Source organism: Ostrea edulis, chromosome 1, assembly GCF_947568905.1.
Source record: "Ostrea edulis chromosome 1, xbOstEdul1.1, whole genome shotgun sequence".
Lineage (NCBI taxonomy): Eukaryota > Metazoa > Mollusca > Bivalvia > Ostreida > Ostreidae > Ostrea > Ostrea edulis.
Genome location: NC_079164.1, coordinates 56,958,161 through 56,977,856, shown reverse-complemented (window position 1 = coordinate 56,977,856; position 19,696 = coordinate 56,958,161). Strand labels below are relative to the sequence as shown.

General features: G+C 36.5%; 2 long non-coding RNA genes across 2 annotated transcripts in view; one reads left to right on the top strand and one right to left on the bottom strand.

Moving 5' to 3' along the window:
- The window catches only part of LOC130051903 (uncharacterized), a 14,397-nt gene extending 1,470 nt beyond the window's left edge, over positions 1-12,927 (top strand). Inside the window, exons 2-4 of the long non-coding RNA XR_008800165.1 lie at positions 7,583-7,657; positions 8,103-8,285; positions 8,383-12,927. This is a non-coding gene — a long non-coding RNA (uncharacterized LOC130051903). The remainder of the gene's footprint in view (positions 1-7,582; positions 7,658-8,102; positions 8,286-8,382) is intronic.
- Positions 12,928-14,999: 2,072 nt separating this feature from the next.
- LOC130051899 (uncharacterized) lies at positions 15,000-16,821 on the bottom strand. Its single transcript, XR_008800161.1, has 2 exons — positions 16,278-16,821; positions 15,000-16,173 (listed from the first exon to the last, which is right to left on the bottom strand). It is a non-coding gene; the product is annotated as an uncharacterized LOC130051899 (long non-coding RNA).
- Between the last annotated feature and the right edge of the window lie 2,875 nt (positions 16,822-19,696).

Sequence of the window (19,696 nt, the reverse complement as noted above, 5' to 3'; positions counted from 1 at the left end):
GCAGAAAGACTGAACGGTGAGAGGTCATCACTATTTGGTGAAACACCAGTTCAAGAAACCCAGAGACCTGTAAGATCATTACATGGAAAAGAAAACAAACCCATCAAAATTTTGATTTCATATTGGTTTCATGATGGCTACTTGTTATAAGGTCACTTCTACCATGGATACAATTTACTTGTAATATTATTTGTTAGGCACAGGGATATTACTCGAACACTCTCATAACTCTAAAATGATAACATAATACACAGAAATGTAGGGTTTCTAAATAATTTTATTGCGTACACATTTAGGGCAGTCGACATGATGGATTGGTATAGTTTCACTCAGAATAAGTCAGATTTGTCAAAAATGGGAGTTGAGGTCAATGAAAATAGATGTCAGAATTTTTAAAGGTAGCAGGGGAGAGTTTCGCACTATAGGCCCGGTCAACTTTTTTTTAAAATGGAAATACCCCATATTTGAAGTGATATTACATGTGTAAAAATGTATACAATAATTTTGGGATACATGTCAAATGTAGCTGAGTGCTTAATAAAAATGTTGATATACAACATGTAGGTGTCACCATGATTCCTAGCATATAGATGGGTGCAAATACACGAATTCTGGTATGTGGGACACATCAAACACAAATTTGTATATTTAAGAATATAAAAGCGCACATAATAAATGTGTGAGTGTGTGCACATACACCCCCACTAATATAAATGATACTGAAATGATCAACAACAAAAATGATATATTGTTAAATTTTTGACAAGACACGTCCCTTTCTCAATTATTTCCAATATTGAAATCGTAAAAGAAAAGTAATAAACTTGTATATATAGTTAATGGGATCAATAGTGTTGAATACATTTTCGTCTCCCACATACAGATGCTCTTGGCATGTCTTTGTCAAATACAGTGACTATTATAGATATTGTATTTCATTGACATTTTAATGGCATCTGCAAACAATCTGCATTTTGTCCACAAAAGTTTAATGTTCTTGTCATCATTTTCATCACCAACTTGTTATGAAAATGTGCAGCATCATAAGTTCATCATCATGATTGTTCATTTCAAGGTTGAAGTTTTTGAATGCATGTACTGTGAGAAATTATTAATTATTTATTTGATGACATATAATTTACATTATCTCAGAAAGTGCAAACAGACACAAGCAATACGTGTTTATAAATTTTATTTGGCGATAAAGGGCACGGCTGATTAAAGTATCAAAAGCAAACAAATCAAGTTCAAATTGTGGGCTGCCTCACACAAATGGCAAGCCCCAAAAGCATCATATCAATGTCAACATCAATTAGGGATGACCTTGACCCTGGGAGATGCAGAGGTCAAGGTCAAATTCAAAAACAAATTCCACCTATGACCTTGACCCTGGGATATGCAGAGGTCAAGGTCGAGATTCAAACACATCAAACAAACATGGCCTTAAGCCTGGGAGGAGCAGAAATCAAGGCCGAATTTTCAAATCAAATGTCATATATTTCACATGTACATAATAAGCCGCTCTTTGGGCCAAAAGACTCAACTGCAAGAGCTTTGCACCAAAGCCCTTTCAGTTGGGTCTCCGCCACCGATTGGGTGGGGGTAAGAGCGGCAGCCGTGCCCTGTCAGGTTACGTGTGGGAAAACTTATAGTGGAGGGTAAACTTGGGCCTTGAATTTCATGATAGATTCCAGCCCGCCTTGCAAGTTATTCAAGAATATTTGATTGCCCAATTGTGATAAATGTACCCCCATCGGATTGAAAAAATTGAGGATGGTCGGATATGTCAGGGTAGTGAATGATGGAACCCCCAACCTTGCACACTCTACTCTGAATAAAGGAATTAATTCGTTTTCTAGCTTTCTCCATAGCTTTTGTGTTTTGTGTGTATCGCCAGGCAATTCTGGGCAAAATAAGAGACCATATGATGTGTGCACTACAAAATTCTTGTCTTAAATAATGAACCAATTGATTTATTGCCAATCTTATTTTTCTCACAGAAGTTTTACCCAAGTCGTTACCGCCACAGTGGATTAACAAGGCGGTAGGGGAAGGGCCTACTTGCCGTAGGGTCTTTATCTTGTTAATGGCTTTGATCAATTCGAGTCCTCCATAACCCTGCCACCACAATAAAACTTTTATCCTTTCTAAATTGATTGGTCCCACCAGGCCTATGTAGTGACTCTACATGTGCACGTTTTATGATAGATGACCCAAACATCCAAATGAACTGTTCATCTGAAATTACACGATACTGATTTTAAAATTTTGGTATGCGTATATAAGTTTTATAACAATTTGATGCCCATCTTCCTGAGGATTGTATAACACTGGGTGGAAACCCTCTTACTGCCAATTCCGTGCTGGCCCCTATTCTAAAGGAATGAGATTTATAGGCTTTTGTATCCAATTTGAGAGCTGATATTGCCTTTTCCAAGACAGATGTAAATTGATACCTAGTAACAGGGGAACCACCAAAATGACAAAAAAGTGGACCTTTATACTTTGGCCTCATCATCAAGAACTTTGTGAGTATTTTGTAAGGGCAAGCAATATCACCCGTGCTTTGGATTTGTAAAGTTGTTCCCCTGTCAGCTTGGTCAGTTTTGGAAAATTTTACTTCCAGCTGCAGGCATGAATTGATGTGATCAATATGTAGATTTTCCCTCAGTAAGACCCTTTGATTGTTTTTGTGTGATACAACTACTTCACTAACTCTCAAGAACCCATGAAAGGCAGTAGTGAAGACAGCAGAAAACAATAGTGTTTCATAGTTGTTTGTGCATACACTGGGCAGTATTGCTATTATATCTTGCAAAAGTTGCTTTGTAATTGGCAATCTGCAATCCTGCGTATGGGCAATACGTTTCAGACCTGCAATAACTTAGTTACCAAGAATTGGTTGGTCGGATCTTGGTAGCCTTGCAATTTTACAAAGTGGGATAAACCTGCTAGGTAGGAACGCACCGTTGCATAGGTAAGACCCTTGAGTGACAAGTATGCTACAAACTGAACTACTGAATCGAGAGAGGGTGGCCATAGGGAATTATGACCCTGTTCACTACAAAAACTATTATAAGCCTGGAGACCAGTTTGGTATGCCTTGTGCGTATTTCAAGAGAGGGCTGCATGAAGAAGTTTGTTTACTTCAGCTTGGAGATGAGAGACTGGAAGCTGGCTGGAACGCTCAGCGGTGAGGTCTGTGCATGAGGCGCGACCTGGTGGAAGCGTTGCCACTGTTTACGAGATATTGAATCAGCAATTTCATTACATTTTGTATTTATGTATACTGCCCTGAACAACAAGTTGTTCAACATACATTTTATTATGAAAGGACGGAGCAAACTCATCACTCTTTTTGATTTGGATGTTTGCTTGTTGAGGATAGTGACCAGTGCCTGGTTATCAATGTGAAACAGTACTTTCCTATTTTCAAGATTTCTCCCCATAGACTTATGGCTAATACCACTGGGATCAACTCAAGTGTTGTCATGTCTGAAAGGATGTCTGTTCTATCCCAACCCGAAGGCCAAGGAAAGTAGCACCATTCCCCTTGAAAGTATGCCCCACAGCCCAGATCCTTAGCACCTGAGCTGTCTGTAAACAAGTCTAGCACTAAGTTGGAAGACCATTCCGACTCACAAAAGTACACTTTCCCGTTAAACTCTTGCAAAAATGTTAACCATAAGTGCATATCTTTCTTCATTTCTTGATTCAATTTCACTGAGTGGTGTGGCTGCCGCACACCAATGGTTGCATCATGCATTCGCCTAACAAAAGCCCTACCTGGTGCAATAGCTTTAGTAAAGAAATTGAGCTTCCCTAACAATGACTGTAATTGACGTAGCGTTACCCGCTTTCTGCTTACAAGTTGCTTTAGAAATAGACTAAGTTCTATGTACTTTGCAGTTGGAACCCGTACCATCATGTCAACGGTATCAATTTCTAGCCCTAAAAACACTAGACTATGTATGGGACCTAAAGATTTGTCCTCTGCCAATGGAACCCCTAATTCCTGACTTGTTTGTTTAAATGTAACCATTAACTTTGAACAATTTAAAAAATCCTTGCCAGCGAAAATAAAATCATCTAGGTAATGATCAATGGTAGTCAAGCCACTCTTTTGTTCCACAACCCATTGTAAAAAAGTAGCAAACTCCTCGAAAACTTTGTATGATAAAGAACAACCCATTGGAAGGCACTTGTCTATGTAATAATTTCCATCTACCTTGATTCCCAGTAGGTCAAAGTCACCTGGATTAATAGGTAGCAGTCTAAATGCTGATTTAATATCCATCTTCCCAATATAAGCCCCCCTACCTACTTTAGCTAACATTTGGACAACAGCATCAAAAGATGTATAATGCACTGTGGATTCTAAAGGGTCAATATACAGGTTCACGCTATTATCCGGAGGAAATGACAAATGAGTAATAAGGCGCCACCCTGAATTATCACCTTTCGGAACAATTCCAATAGGAGATATGCGCAGATTAGATATAGGCAGTTTCTTAAATGGTCCTCCAATCCTTCCTAATTTAACCTCATTGTTTATTTTTTCCATAATTTCGTGGGGATGTTGACATGCTGAAACTAAATTACTATTTTCTAAATGGGTTCTTGGGCCTGAATAATGTAAATGGAATCCAAAAGAAAATCCTGACAATAATTTGTTTGCCACAGATCTATTGGGATAGTTTACCAGGTACTTTTTCAGCACCGATTTATTGATTTGGGTTTTTCCTAGTTCCCATATGTTTTTGGTTGCCAGCATTACTGAATTTGTGTGGTTGTGGTGACTGCTGTCTCCAATATTGATGTTGGTTTTGAAACCCTGCATGGTGATTGGACGAGGTGTACGAGGGGCTTGGGCGACGAAAAGATGATTGACCCGATTTTTGTCCATAAGGTGTATAGAACTGGGGCTTATTTGGATTGCAATTAACTTGCGGGTGCAGGCCACTACAACGAGTGCACGAATGAGAATAATGGCATTGCATTTTTGTGCAAATGCCCTTAAAGTTGTAGTCGAAGCACTTTTGTGTTGTTTGTGATGGAATGTAGGGCTTGGGTGACATATAAAGTAGCCATAATTCTGTATCAACTTCCCCCCAGGAGCTGACTGGATTGATAGCCTTGCGAAGTCGGTATTGGGTGTCATAATCAAACCAACTTACTGCCCCTCTTGCTGCCCCTAGCCTTACTGTATGGATGTACTTTAGTAACTCAGATGATTTAGCAGGGTGCGAGGCCAGATATATTGATGCAAATATTAGCATTGCATCGGTCCATTTATCAATGGAGTCAATCTTTTTTGTCGCCTCTTGGGTGATTATCTCCCCTGCACTAGTGAGTACCAAGTTTCTTTGACTTGTATTAGCCCCATGACCCCCAGCAGATGGGATGAGGGATTGAAGTTCAATAAATTTCCCTTGCACTATATTGTGCCTAACTGACTCGCTAACATGCATGCCTAAATTATGCACTGATTGCATAGGTACAACATCATTACCTTCTGCTGGCTGCTGTACCCCTGGTGGGCTCTGCTGTGGGGGAAGTGAGATTGTCTGTATATGCTGCTGTGGAATCTGCAGATTTTGTTGGTCCTCTGTACCCTGGAGTGGGGCCGGTAAACTTAACTGGGAATGAGAAGGGTACTGTGGGGTCTCCATCGATTGACGACTTTTATCCTTGTCAGGTTGTGGATCAGGCGGTGGCATAGCTTGGCCGTCTTGCCGTCTCCCCCTTTTGGCCCTTTTGGGTGGTTGGTCGGATATCTGTCGTTTGCGTGGCATGACAGTTGACCGCCTTGAGCAATGATTCCCTCAATGAAAATTCAACTCATTTAAATCATATACATGTACCTACATATATCGGCAAATGAAGATTGAATAATACAGATCTCTAGCTTTTCGGTCCGGGGTAATGAATATTGCTTATAGGAAAGAATTGACCGAAATCCCGTAACTGCTAGCGGCTATGTATTTAGTTTGTAAATCAACTTAACAGATATAAGATAATTTCTAGTCCAGGTAACTGCACCAGGGTATTGACTAGGCATGCAAAGGTAAAAAAAATACTCAACGTGTTATCCATGAAAACCCCAGTAGCTAAAAATTTCGCATCTCGATCCCGATTTGAATTTATGACGTCAGTCGCCAAGTCATGCGAGTGTAGCTCGCGCGTAAATATATATTGACCACGATATAACCATTACATTGTACAGAAATTTCAGTCTGACTAACGCCAGTCGCTACTAATTCGCTTCTTGTAGGGATAATTTTATAATTAATATATCTGTAATAGTTTGCATGCGAACAAAAGGAATTAATAAATTCCTTTTGATTTGTACGATAACCCCCCCCCCCCCCCGATTAAAATTGGTAATCAATCATAAAAATAATTAATTCGAATCGTTTTCCATTGTACGTACTTTTCACTGTATCAAAATGTCTAGAAAATTTAACAATCAATGTTTCATCAATTAAAAAAAAAAAATCAAAAATGTAATGAGGAAACCAGCATGGCCGGTGATCAGAGATACAAGTAAAATTAGACAAACAATCCTATGCCATCGTTACATCTTATGCACTAAAATATGACAAATATATCAATTAAACGCAATAAACAATTGTGCTAAACCAAATTTGAGGTTTAGTGTATTTGAAAATTCAGATATTAAATACAAATTCTTATGAAATAGGGGAACACCAACCTGTGTGTAGCAGTTATAAATGGAAAAGGTTGATTTAATCCGGGGCACTTAATTTATATATGCCCAAGGGAAGTAATTGTAGAGCAATGAAAGACAACTCAAATGGTTTGCAGCCTTCGATAACAGCATCTTATGTGAACATGCGTATCACATAGATGCCAAATTATTTCATATTCCTCTACAGAACCACTGGGTCAATTTCAACCAAATATGGTACAAATCATCCTTGGATGAAGGACTTTCAAGTTTGGGCCATGCCCCTTTCAAAGGGGAGATAATTACAAAAATGCAAATATAGGATGGGGTCATTTAAAAGTCTTCTGATTAAGAACCACAGGGCCAGAAAAGTTTACATTTACATGAAAGCCTCCTGTCATAGTGCAGATTCAATGTTGTTGAAATCATGGCCCCCAGGGGTAGGATTGGGCCACAATAGGGGATCAAAGTTTTACATACAAATATACAGGGAAAATCTTTAAAAATCTTCTCTCAAGAATCACTGGACCAGAAAAGAAAGCCTTTTGGGACAACAATAAGGGATCAAAATTTTACATACTAATATATAGAGAAAATCTTTAAAACCCTTCTTCTCAAGAACCATTGAGCCAAAGAAGTTTACATTTACATGAAAGCTTCCTGACATAGTGCAGATTCAAGTTTGTAAAAATCGTGGCTCCCAGGGATAGGTTGGGGCCACAAGAGGGACCAAAAATTTACATGGAAAAATATATTGAAAATATTTAAATATGGGCCAAGGTGACTCAGGTAAGCGATGTAGCCCATGGGCCTTTTATTTATTCTGTGTGTTAATTTGGAATAGTATAATTAAAGTATTGTGTCTGATGCATATAATATCGTTTATTACAGTCTTTGAAGATTGGTGACACTGAATTTGGAGTCATAGATATTTTTGCCACATTTACTCGAACCAAACTGGATAAGGTATAGTGCATAAGAAGTATGTTACAGACTTTTAGAAAATTTTGGAAGCTTACAATAGATTTTGGTAATTTTATTGAAAGTTTTATTTAACTCTATATATATATATATATATATATATATATATATATATATATATATATATATATAAAGTTTAAATATTTTGATTGACCAGAGCAAATTTCACCAGATTATCATTTGTTAGGTATTGTAGTGACTTTGGATTATTTGATATATAGAAAATATGATTTTGGTGATATATTTCGTTTTATACAGACTGCGGTTGATATTAAAATTCTGTATGATATATTATAGATCCCCCAAAAATATGTTGGATTTGCAATATTCTCATTCAGTCATTTCTTAACTCTGCAGATTGCGGTGCATGTAATTGCACTACTCTGCTATGTTGTGGCAATTTTGGTCCATCATGCATTTTCTCTTTCAGAATTCGTTTTGCAACACTTACTCCATAACCACACCATTTGAGTATGATAAACAATGATTATCGTCAAAGGGAAGTTTTGTCGATGACAATAAAGTTCAATGAGCAGTGGTTTGATGCAAGCCTCAAATGATTTATGAACACTATTTTCTCCTCCAGAAGATGCAGAACGATGTCTTATATATAGTAAGGCAGATATTGTCATTTATATTTGTTCTTACCCCAATTACATTCAGGTTTTTTATTCGCATAAGTTCTTTTATTTCATGAATTCCTTTTTCAGTCGCTGTTGCAGTTTAAAATAAGAAATTGTACCGAAGAAGCATTCTCAGGGAGCCTATAATCTGAAAGATTGGACGAAACTCCTTTCCCCAATCTAGTATACAATGGGCTTCATCCACACACACAATGACTTCTTCATCTCTGTGGATGATAGATGAAAGACAACCAAATCCTCCTTTTGAAACAATTACTTCTAGGTGACCAAAATGTACTTTACACTTGAAATGTGTTCTGTGCTAGCAAAGTCATCTGAAAGCTTAATAGCTAGAAAGCCTAACTTTTCAATATCCTGATTGATGAAACCATTTAATAGGATTTAACTCGTCGAAGTTAAATCGGTTTATCTAAGCTAAATATCAATATTAATCATTAATCTGCATCACCGGGGTAATTTCCCACTGCCAGCTATTCTCTTTTCGGGTATTAGTGAGGTCATAAATTACGTCATGACCACCGTGCAAGATTCCCCAGCAGTTCGCACATGGAAATTCAGTAGACCACTTGCTGTCCGCTCAATATCTTGAGAACCATTCACTTGATGATAATGATATTTCATATGTTGGTTGGTTATGAGTAGAAGAGGACCCCTATTGTTTTTCAGGTCAAAAGGTCAAGGGTTAATGTACTCTGGACATAGGAATATAATGTCCGCTCAATATCTTGAGAACCCTTTGCTTGACAGACATCAAGCTTGGTACATATTTAGGAGAAGATGACCCCTATTGATTTTGAGGTCACATGGTCAAACTGGACATAGGAATATAATGTCCGCTCAATATCTTGAGAACCCTTTGCTTGATAGACATCAAACTTGGTACACTGGTATATCTTCAGGAGAAAATGACTCCTATTGATTTTGAGGTCACATGGTCAAGGGTCAAACTAGACATGGGAATATACTGTCTGCTCAGTATCTTGAGAACCCTTCGCCTGACAGAAACCAAACTTGGTACAATGATACGTCTTCAGGAGAAGATGACCCCTATTGATTTTGAGGTCACATGGTCAAGGATCACACTGGACATAGGAATATAATGTCCGTTCAATATCTTGATAATCCTTTGCTTGACAGACTTCAAACTTGGTACACTGGTACATCTTCAGGAGAAGATGACCCCTATTGATTTTGAGGTCACATGGTCACAGGTCAAGGGTTAAACTAGATATGGGAATATACTGTCTGCTCAGTATCTTGAGAACCCTTTACTTGATAGAAATCAAACTTGGTACACTGATACGTCTTCAGGAGAAGATGACCCCTATTGATTTTGAGGTCACATGGTCAAGGGTCACACTGGACATAGGAATATACTGTCCGTTTAATATCTTGAGAACCCTTTGCTTGACAGACATCAAACTTGGTACACTGGTACATCTTTAGGAGAAAATGACCCCTATTGATTTTGAGGTGGCATGCTTAAAGGTCAAGGGTAAAACTGGACATTGGAATATACTGTCTGCTCAATATTTTGAGAACCTTTTTCTTGACAGACATCAAACTTGGTACACTGGTATGTCTTCAGGAGAAGATGATCCCTATTGATTTTGAGGTCACATGTTTAAAGGTCAAGGGTCAACCTGGACATTACAATATACTGTCCGCTCAATATCTTGAGAACTCTTTGCTTGACAGACATCAAACTTAGTACACTGGTGTATATTCAGGAGAAGATGACTCCTATTGATTTGTGGTCACATGGTCAAAGGTCAAGGGTAAAACTGGACATAGCAATATACTGTCCACTTAATATCTTGATAACACTTTTGCTTGACAGACATCAAACTTAGTACACTGTTACATCTTCAGGAGAAGATGACCCATATTGATTTTGAGGTCAAAAGTCAATAGTTGAACTGGACATAGTAATATATTGTCTCCTATATTTTAAGAATTATTTGCTTGATTGACACCAAACTTGGTACACTGGTAGAGCATAAGGAGTAGATGACCCCTATCGGTTTTAGGTCACATGGTCAATTCACTCTTGACAGAGGAAGATATTGTCTTCTCAATATTTTGCATTGATGATACTACTATCAATTAAATGATGGCTGTGTATAACATGGGGGGCATATGTGTTTTACAAACATCTCTTGTTATTTTAGTGTTCACTGATTGATGTCATGATCACATGTTGTTAAGGAATGCCCATTTCTGGCCCCCTTTTTGTATATATATTGAATTGTTATTTCAGTGTTTACTGATTGATGACGTGATCACATTTGTTAAGGGATGCCCATTTAAGCAAAATTGTTGCTGACTCCTTTTTTGTATATACATTGTATATCTATATATTGTATATTAAATTGTTATTTTAGTGTTCACTGATGACGTGATCACATTTTGTTAAGGGATGCCCATTTCTGGCCCCCTTTTTGTATACATATTGGATTGTTATTTCATTGTTCACTGATTGATGACGTGATCACATTTTGTTAAGGGATCCCCATTTCTGGCCCCCTTTTAGTATATATATTGAATTGTTAATTCAGTGTTCACTGATTGACGACGTGATCACATTTGTTAAGGGATGCCCATTTAAGCAAAATTGTTGCTGACTCCTTTTTTGTATATACATTGTATATCTATATATTGTATATTAAATTGTTATTTTAGTGTTCACTGATGACGTGATCACATTTTGCTAAGGGATGCCCATTTCTGGCCCCCTTTTTGTATACATATTGGATTGTTATTTCATTGTTCACTGATTGATGACGTGATCACATTTTGTTAAGAGATGCCCATTTCTGGCCCCCTTTTTGTATATATATTGAAATGTTATTTCAGTGTTCACTGATTGATGACGTGATCACATTTTGTTAGGGATGCCCATTTAAGCAACATTGTTGCTGGCTCCCTTTTTATGCCCCCGAGATCGAAGATCGGGCGGGGGGGGGGGTATTGTTTTTGTCATTCTGTCTGAAACTTTAACCTTGCTAATAGCTTTTGAACAGTAAGTGCTAGAGCTTTGATATTTCATATGAGTATTCCTTATGACAAGACCTTTTCGTGGGTATCAACATTTTTTACCCTGTCACCTCGACTTTGGAGTTTGACCTTTAACTTTGCCAATAACTTTTGAACAGTACGAGCTAGAGCTTTGATATTTCACACGAGTATTCCTTGTGCCAAAATATTAAATTGTTTTTTGGTTTTTTCCTCAGTGTTAACTGATTACAATGTGATCATATTTTGTTCAAGGATGCCCAATTAAGCAAAATTGTTGTTGGCTCCCTTTGTAGCATATTGCGCATTAAAAACCTAATTTGTAGTGTTCACTGAATGATCACCTTTATTAGGGATACCCATTTAAACAAATCGTTGCTGGCTCGTTGTATTTACACGGTGCATGTAATCAGCTTATACTTGCTGTTGTTTTGGTGTTCACTGATCATGTTTTGCTTAGGGCCATCCACGTGAGGCAATTGGACTGTAGTTCCTTATTGCTGGTTTACCTGGGGTGCTCACAGAAAGATGAGCTTTTAGACGATTCTACAGTTTTACATTTATTCTTTGTGTGTGTTTGGAGATGATAGTTCCAACCTATTATGAGGGTTTATCTTTTTGTCTATGACTACCACTGCTTGGGGAGGGTCGGCTCTACTGGTGGCGCAGTCTATACAGTGGCTGCATAGTCTAGTGGCGGAGATTCAGCTTGCCAGTAGAGCTCACCTGGATTTTTCATTCATTTAATTGATATTACAAATATAAATAAACATTATCTTATATTTTCCCGGGTGTACATCTGGTCCCAGGGTTCACTTCGGGTTATGGTTTTTCTCCTTGCACTAGTTATGAGCAGCCGTGATCATTACCGCCAATAAATCTAATAAGCTACAAGTCTGTCTATTTTGTTTTGTGTGTACCAATTTGCTTGCCCATGTGTATATCATATTTTGTCTTTGATAATTGGATTTAACTCGTCGAAGTTAAATCGGTTTATCTAAGCTAAATATCAATATTAATCATTAATCTGCATCACCGGGGTAATTTCCCACTGCCAGCTATTCTCTTTTCGGGTATTAGTGAGGTCATAAATTACGTCATGACCACCGTACAAGATTCCCCAGCAGTTCGCACATGGAAATTCACCCACCCAGCCCTCCCCGTAAACTGAAATGGTACATTTCTTAATTTGTTGTCGGTGTTTTGGCTTTGTTTTTTGTATTTTTCAGGCAAGACCCTATTATGGAGAGCCATTCCTCCGTCACGGCTGCCATTTCCGAGTGGGCGGAGATTCAGCTTGCCAGTAGAGCTCACCTGGATTCTTCATCAATTTAATTGATATTACAAATATAAATAAACATTATCTTATATTTTCCCGGGTGTACATCTGGTCCCAGGGTTCACTTCGGGTTATGGTTTTTCTCCTTGCACTAGTTATGAGCAGCCGTGATCATTACCGCCAATAAATCTAATAAGCTACAAGTCTGTCTATTTTGTTTTGTGTGTACCAATTTGCTTGCCCATGTGTATACCATATTTTGTCTTTGATAATGGGCTAATAATGACACATTTTTGGAATAAATTTTTACCACAATGTATTGCGTTGATGTAATATTTCTGGTGAAAAAAGTCAGTCATATCTGATGAAGGTCGGTAAGGTGCGAGATCAAAAGATGAATGTCGGATAAAATCGAGATTCATAGTTAAGGGAAGGGGAGATAAAATCTCCCATAAGTTTCTGTCATCCGACATCAATTACACTTTAGTGGGAAAAGAAAAATGGCAAGCAACTTTTAAAACCACATATTAATAATATTACATTTTAATGAACATTTAACAGTTTTAATTTGTAAATAAACAGTAGAAAGGGTATACAAAGTGTTATTTATAATTAATTGTGTGTTTTTCTTGTTAATGGATTAGTTTTAACATTCATCATGTTTAGATTTTAATAGGGAGGGGGGGGGGGTTGGTGAAAACTATGTGAATTTAGTTTTTTGTCAGACATTGAACTTTTGATCTCGCCCATAATGTACAATGCCTGTCAACTGAATTTATATCAATATTTTATATGGAGTCATATTAATGAGCAATATGTATTCATCAGGTAGTTAACATTCAAATTCAAGTCTGTTAAATTCAGGGCATAGGGTAGTTCCACAATAGGAGATCAAATTCATATGGTAATACACAAGAAAATAATTAAGATAAATGCACTTTGTCTTTGTTGTGTCTGTCTATCTGCAAAAAGAATTGTGAGTGATATTCATAGGATCTGTTGCCTTGGGTTGGATTTTTAACCTCTTGAAATTGGAGTTGAACCTAACTTTCGTAATATCTCTTTAGTTTGCTGCTAAAAATCTTGAACACCCATGCCAAGGTGAATCGGATGAATGTTGTGATCCATGGGCCTCTTGTTGGTTTCAAATGAAGAATAATTACCTTCAACCTCTACATATTGTTAAAAGTGAAAGCCAAGCTTGGTCATTGGGGAAGGTTTTTATTTTCCAACAAAATCTCAAGACCATGCAAGGGCTTTGTTCTTAAGCAATATTGAGGACGGGTATTTCATGTCTATTATTTTACCAAGTGCGTTTGTGACTCAAGAGATATACTGATATTTTACATGATGTAATAGGTACAAAATACATTTTCCATCAGTATAGCCTTCAAATTGTAGAGACGTCATCTTGATCAAAATCAGATGGCCAAAGTGCTCGGGAAATTGGATTTTCATGACTAATTGAAACTGCAATGGAATTTCACAGTCGTATCAAAGACTTCAATTGAAATTTAATGTTATGAGCCATAGCTGAAATTTTAACACATTAATTAACTTGATTCTATGTGTTAAAGGAGCCATTGTCTACGAAGAACCGACAAAATAAATAAAGGCTAAATTTAGGTGATATACCTATGTAACTACACTCATGTGCAAGGAGTATGTCAATTTCTATTTTTGAAATTACATATTTCGTTTACATCTAAGCAACTGTTTAAAAAAAAATCTTTTGTTAAATATTGACTTCATGGTAATATATATATTGACATCAGTGAATGCATATATTGCTTTACCCTTTTTTAAAACACAAAATATAAAATATTCATATCTTTGACTCTCCATGTTCACTTTACTTTAACATAAAACTTTTACAGTTGATACATCTAAATTTTACATGTCATCTTCTGAACATATATGGTAAAGTTAGAATAAAATTGACACTCTGCACTTTAATTAAGGTAGCTATTGATAGCTAGCTCCAAAAAAACCGCTCATTGAATTTTTGTCAAATTTATTTATTATAACATTTTGACTTTATCCTAAAACATATCAAAAAATCAACAAAAGTAATCAGGTTAATTTTCGAGGAAAGCGAGATTGAAATCCCCTCTTTTGCAGCCCCAAAAGGCAAAAAATGCCAAAATTGAGCAAATTAACAAAGAAGCCAATAAAATTTTTATTGACACCAGAAATATTGTTTGTCATATATAGTTATGTAAATTAAACACAAACAGACAAATAATCAACATTGATCAGAAATTCAAAATGCATCTAAGGAAAACATTGGTATGATTCGACTTGGCAAATGGCCAAATTTACCCTAAATATGGCGTTTCTCAAATACTACCAGGCATACATTTTCTGACAACAACAAAATTCTGCTCATAAAATTTCTGATTTTATTTCATTTTTACAATAAGTCAAGTAGTATCTAAAATATTGAATGGAAAAAAATATACCAAATGAGGTTTAATCTGAAACTATGTCAGATTTTGTAACCCTACCCCCTCCCTTCTAGGAATGAATTTTAAGAGATACAGTCAGCAGAGATAAACTATTGACCTTAAATGATTAAGCATTCCCAAATTACCACATTGAGCATTCAAATTCACAATACTAGAAGTTTCTATGAGCCATTTAAGAATGATATATAGTGTGTGCTATTGCAGTTGACCTTTTTGCACTCACAATGATTGACTAAATATTTAGTTATTTTTCATACAATTTCTTGTAATAACTGGACCAAATCTATTACCTATACATATTTTTTTTTATAGAAATTTATATCACTATACAGTATAATACACCAAATATGTTTAAATAACCATTTCATATTTCAATAAATAATTAATATCAATGGAAAGAGACCCATGGACTGGCCATGGATCACTACATGTAAGTCCATCTGAGTCATCTTGCCCTCACAGATAAGTGTGTCTTTCATAAGTTTAAGATTTTTAATTGTAGTTTCACAATGAACCAAAAACTCACTATTGGATAACTGAGAATGCATGTACATGTATATTGCATTAACTAACAGTAGATTTCCCCAGGTGAAGGTCTATGTTCACTGTATGTATAAGGGGGGGGGGGGGGGGTGAATTAGTTCCATTATGAAACTTTTATAAAAATTTGATATACATTAATGTATCAATGATGTATGTTTCAACTAAATTTTGAATTACAAGGAAAATTCGAACACATTGATTGAAGTTATAAAATTGATATTCTATCATGTGCACATTTTTTACTAATATCTCTAAGAAAGAATAATCAACATTGAAATTTCCTTTACATCTATGCAATATTATTGTCTTTCAAAAGGCATGTACATGTAATACACGAGTACATGTACTTGTTTTCCCTCAAATTCACAATTTAGTTTAAAGTACGTTGTACAACATCCACTGCTCTGAGCTCATATAAGTGAATTAATGTTTTTCATCCAAGTCCCAAATTTTGCAGTAGTTCTTTAATCTTCGGAACTTGATCAAACAATTTTAAATTTGTGGAGTTGTGGGGGTCCAGGGGATATGTCATCATCACTGTAAATGGAGTACCTGTTCAAAATATAGATAAATATATTTAAATATAGCAAAAAAGATGAATATCTGATATACTCAGAATTGTCTTTACAAATGTTTATCAAAAGAAAATATAGTACCTCTCTTGCTGTTATACTTGTTGACTCGAAATCCACATCAACCTGCACTGGTCCTATCTAACCTCCCTTGGTCCTCAGACTGATGCCTAGAAAAAAGATCATCATAATTGATATTTGCACAGTTAGGTCTATATTATACCATTGAGTAATTAGACTGCGTCAGACAATGTGAATTTTAAAATTGTGTTGCAACACATATTCAGTGAACATTTTTATACTGATGTTTCAAAATTATAAATTGCAATATGAGATGACATGTATATATGTTTTCATAAACTGCCATAGACTTATCATATCTGTTTTATTTACAAAATGTGGGTCAAGAGAAGGGCATACGTGTAGTATACATATCTTACTTATACATACAATGCATACATTTGCCTATGAGAGGGCATATGCAGACTTGTGATTAATTTACATTAATTTTAAAAAGGTTTTGCCAACCTACATGTTTGTGTGAAACACGAAACCTCAGGTTTGATATATTTCTTAGGTCACTGAAATTTCAAAGTAATAGTATATGTATACACACTATAGTCTAGGGAATTATAATTCAACATATGCCCCCCCCCCCCCCTCCACTTTCTATCCGGTTCCCTCATACCCCTAGATAGTAGGTCTATACAGATATTTGTTTTTCATTACTTTTATACATGTAGTTCAAGGTATGTTATTTTCGTAACGGTTATTTTCATAACGATATTTTCTTAATAAAAGAGTTGTGAGAGCCCATGTTTACAAATGTGGTATACATTTACATGACATCCGTTCGTTTACAATCACATGCACAGGTGGGGGTTACATTTTAAGCACACATGGAATACATATATACATACAAAATAATACATCTACTGTGTATGTCGTGTGTTTAAACTTAAAGATGTTATTACAAATCGCGTTGTGAAATAGCAGAGGAAATGTGAGTTGAACTTTTGAATACAAATTTATGGCATTTTTTTCACTCACCAAACGAAACTATGAATGCATCCACCAACTTCCTCTTCTTGCAAGAAACTTTGTTTAGCCTCTCAATGACTGTATAAACGGTATTTAATCTCGCAGCATGCTGCACTCGGACATTACGATGTATCAACCAACAACTTTGTTTACGTAGCGCATCTATGTACATGGATTGGTGGTTGGTTTAACATTTCGATTAGCAAAAAGTTTCACACAGATGAAACATTTCATCTACCATTATTACAGATATTGACGTATACTTATGTGGTACGTGCATATTTTCTCTAGGCGAGTCAGTCACAGCAACAAACACTTTCGGAACCCCTTTTTGTTTTTCGACTATTCTATGACGGAGTAAGGAATTCCGGAAAATGAATTCACGTGAAAATACACAATTTTTACTGATCACGTGGTTGCTATCCGTCGCTACCTTAAAAGAAAGAAAGAAAGAATACAGTACATGTACACACAAGCTTATAAAATCTGTCAATTCCAAATGCATCTGCATTTCTTGACTATATTAATTATGGAGCTTATCTATGTGTCCACATTATACCCCGTTACACGTTAATTGCTTGAAATTGATTATTTGGTGTCATCGTCCCATTTCGTATCAGAAACCCGATTTCAATTGAGAACAAAAATGTTTTGCAGATACCAGTGTATTCTGTAAATTGTATTGGTGTATTTCTTAGCATTTAATTAGACTGCACGATGTACTAAAATAAAATAATCACATGTGTTCACCATCTGCTGCACAGTTTATCGAAATTCCCGCCATAATGTTTACCCTAGATATATTGACCCATAATGCAACAGTAACAATGTCTACAGCAGCTGCATAGCTAGTCTCGTTCAACCAGACACTCGGCTGTCTCCGTAAATCTCCGACGAGCAGCTCTTCGGATATTTACGGAAAAAACAGAGCGTCTGGTTGCACGAGACTACTACATAGCCTTCGTAACGTAGTGCAGTAGGCTGTGACGCCGTAGCTAAAACGAACTCTGGCGGAAGTTTGTCATGTAGCACCAATCAGCGGGGAACCGGTTTAGGGCAAATTAATAAATAAGCCTTTTGACGTTAACTGCGGTCCTGTTTTCAACGCATGCGTATAAACGTTTCTGGACGGCATTCCAAAGTTTACATTACCAACGTAAATATGGTTATATAGTGCGTGGTATTTAAATGTTCAAAGAGACATGGAAGTAAATCGAAAGAGAAAGGTGTGAGTTTTTTTCGTTTCCCTAAGGAGAGGAAGAAGAGATCAGCTTGGGTTAGAGCCATAAATAGGGATGATTGGACTCCTAATAAGTACAACAGAGTGTGTTCTGAACATTTCGTGGGGTCATGGCATAGTGACGACCCTGCAGACGAAAACTATCGCCAAACATTATTCGACTACAAAGTTAAGTCACATTCGGAGTCAAAGACTGCACGCAATGACAGACACAGCAAAAGAAATTTACTTCAGGTGATTTTATAAATATATTTACATACTATTCCAATAGGACGTACGCAATCTAGAGACGAAGGGGCTCATTAGGCAGGGGTGTGATTTTTCCTCTTTTCAGAGGAAATCCTCTGATTTGCTCAATTTCCGAAAAAATGAAACACTCTGGATTTGATCTAAAGTGGCAGAAAATGGTATTTTTCCAGGTAGGGTGAGGTGTTTTCCTCCCTTTTTCATGACTAGTTTTCCTCTGATTTCTGAGGAATTCAGTCATATCCCTGTTAGGATAAATGAGTTCTGTCCAAAATTATTTGTTGACCTCTTTAATTGAAAACTATTCATCGATCAAATTTGTTACCTAACGTGCTTTGTAAACTCTATTATTTATACATGTACATGTAAATACTAACGAGTGCATGTATAAAAAAAAGTAATTGTGAGTACATCTTACATATTCTTAGACTAACTATAATATATATGTAGCTTATAAATGAGAACAAGCACATGTCGGTATTAAATACGGAATTTCTGAAGGTCCGTGCTTGATGCCCTTTTCACAGATTTGTATTGTTTGTAGATTTTTTTTAGATCAATCATTGTTGTTATCTTCACCTTTTTCAGCATCTACACAGAAATTCACATATATGTATAGCAGCATTAGAATTTTTTTTATCCCATTAATAAACCTTTATTCTTACAACAATAACATACATATGAATCTTTATTTAAAAACAGGACTTGAATGAGCAAGGGGAAAGAGAAACGCACACTCTACAGCAACATCACAGGTTTAGCCTGTTTTCACACAGCTACTGTCACATAGAATCAGCAAGTGAAGATGCTCCACCCGTTCAAGAAATGGACTTACCTACTGATGATATTGGAAGAAAAAGGTACAGAGGTATACGGTGTACAGGAGCGCAGTGGTTAGTGCACTCGCTTCTCACTGCTGCGTTAGATCCTCGTGATCTGCAGTGGTTGTATATGAGGGGGTAAGGTGGTCGCCCGT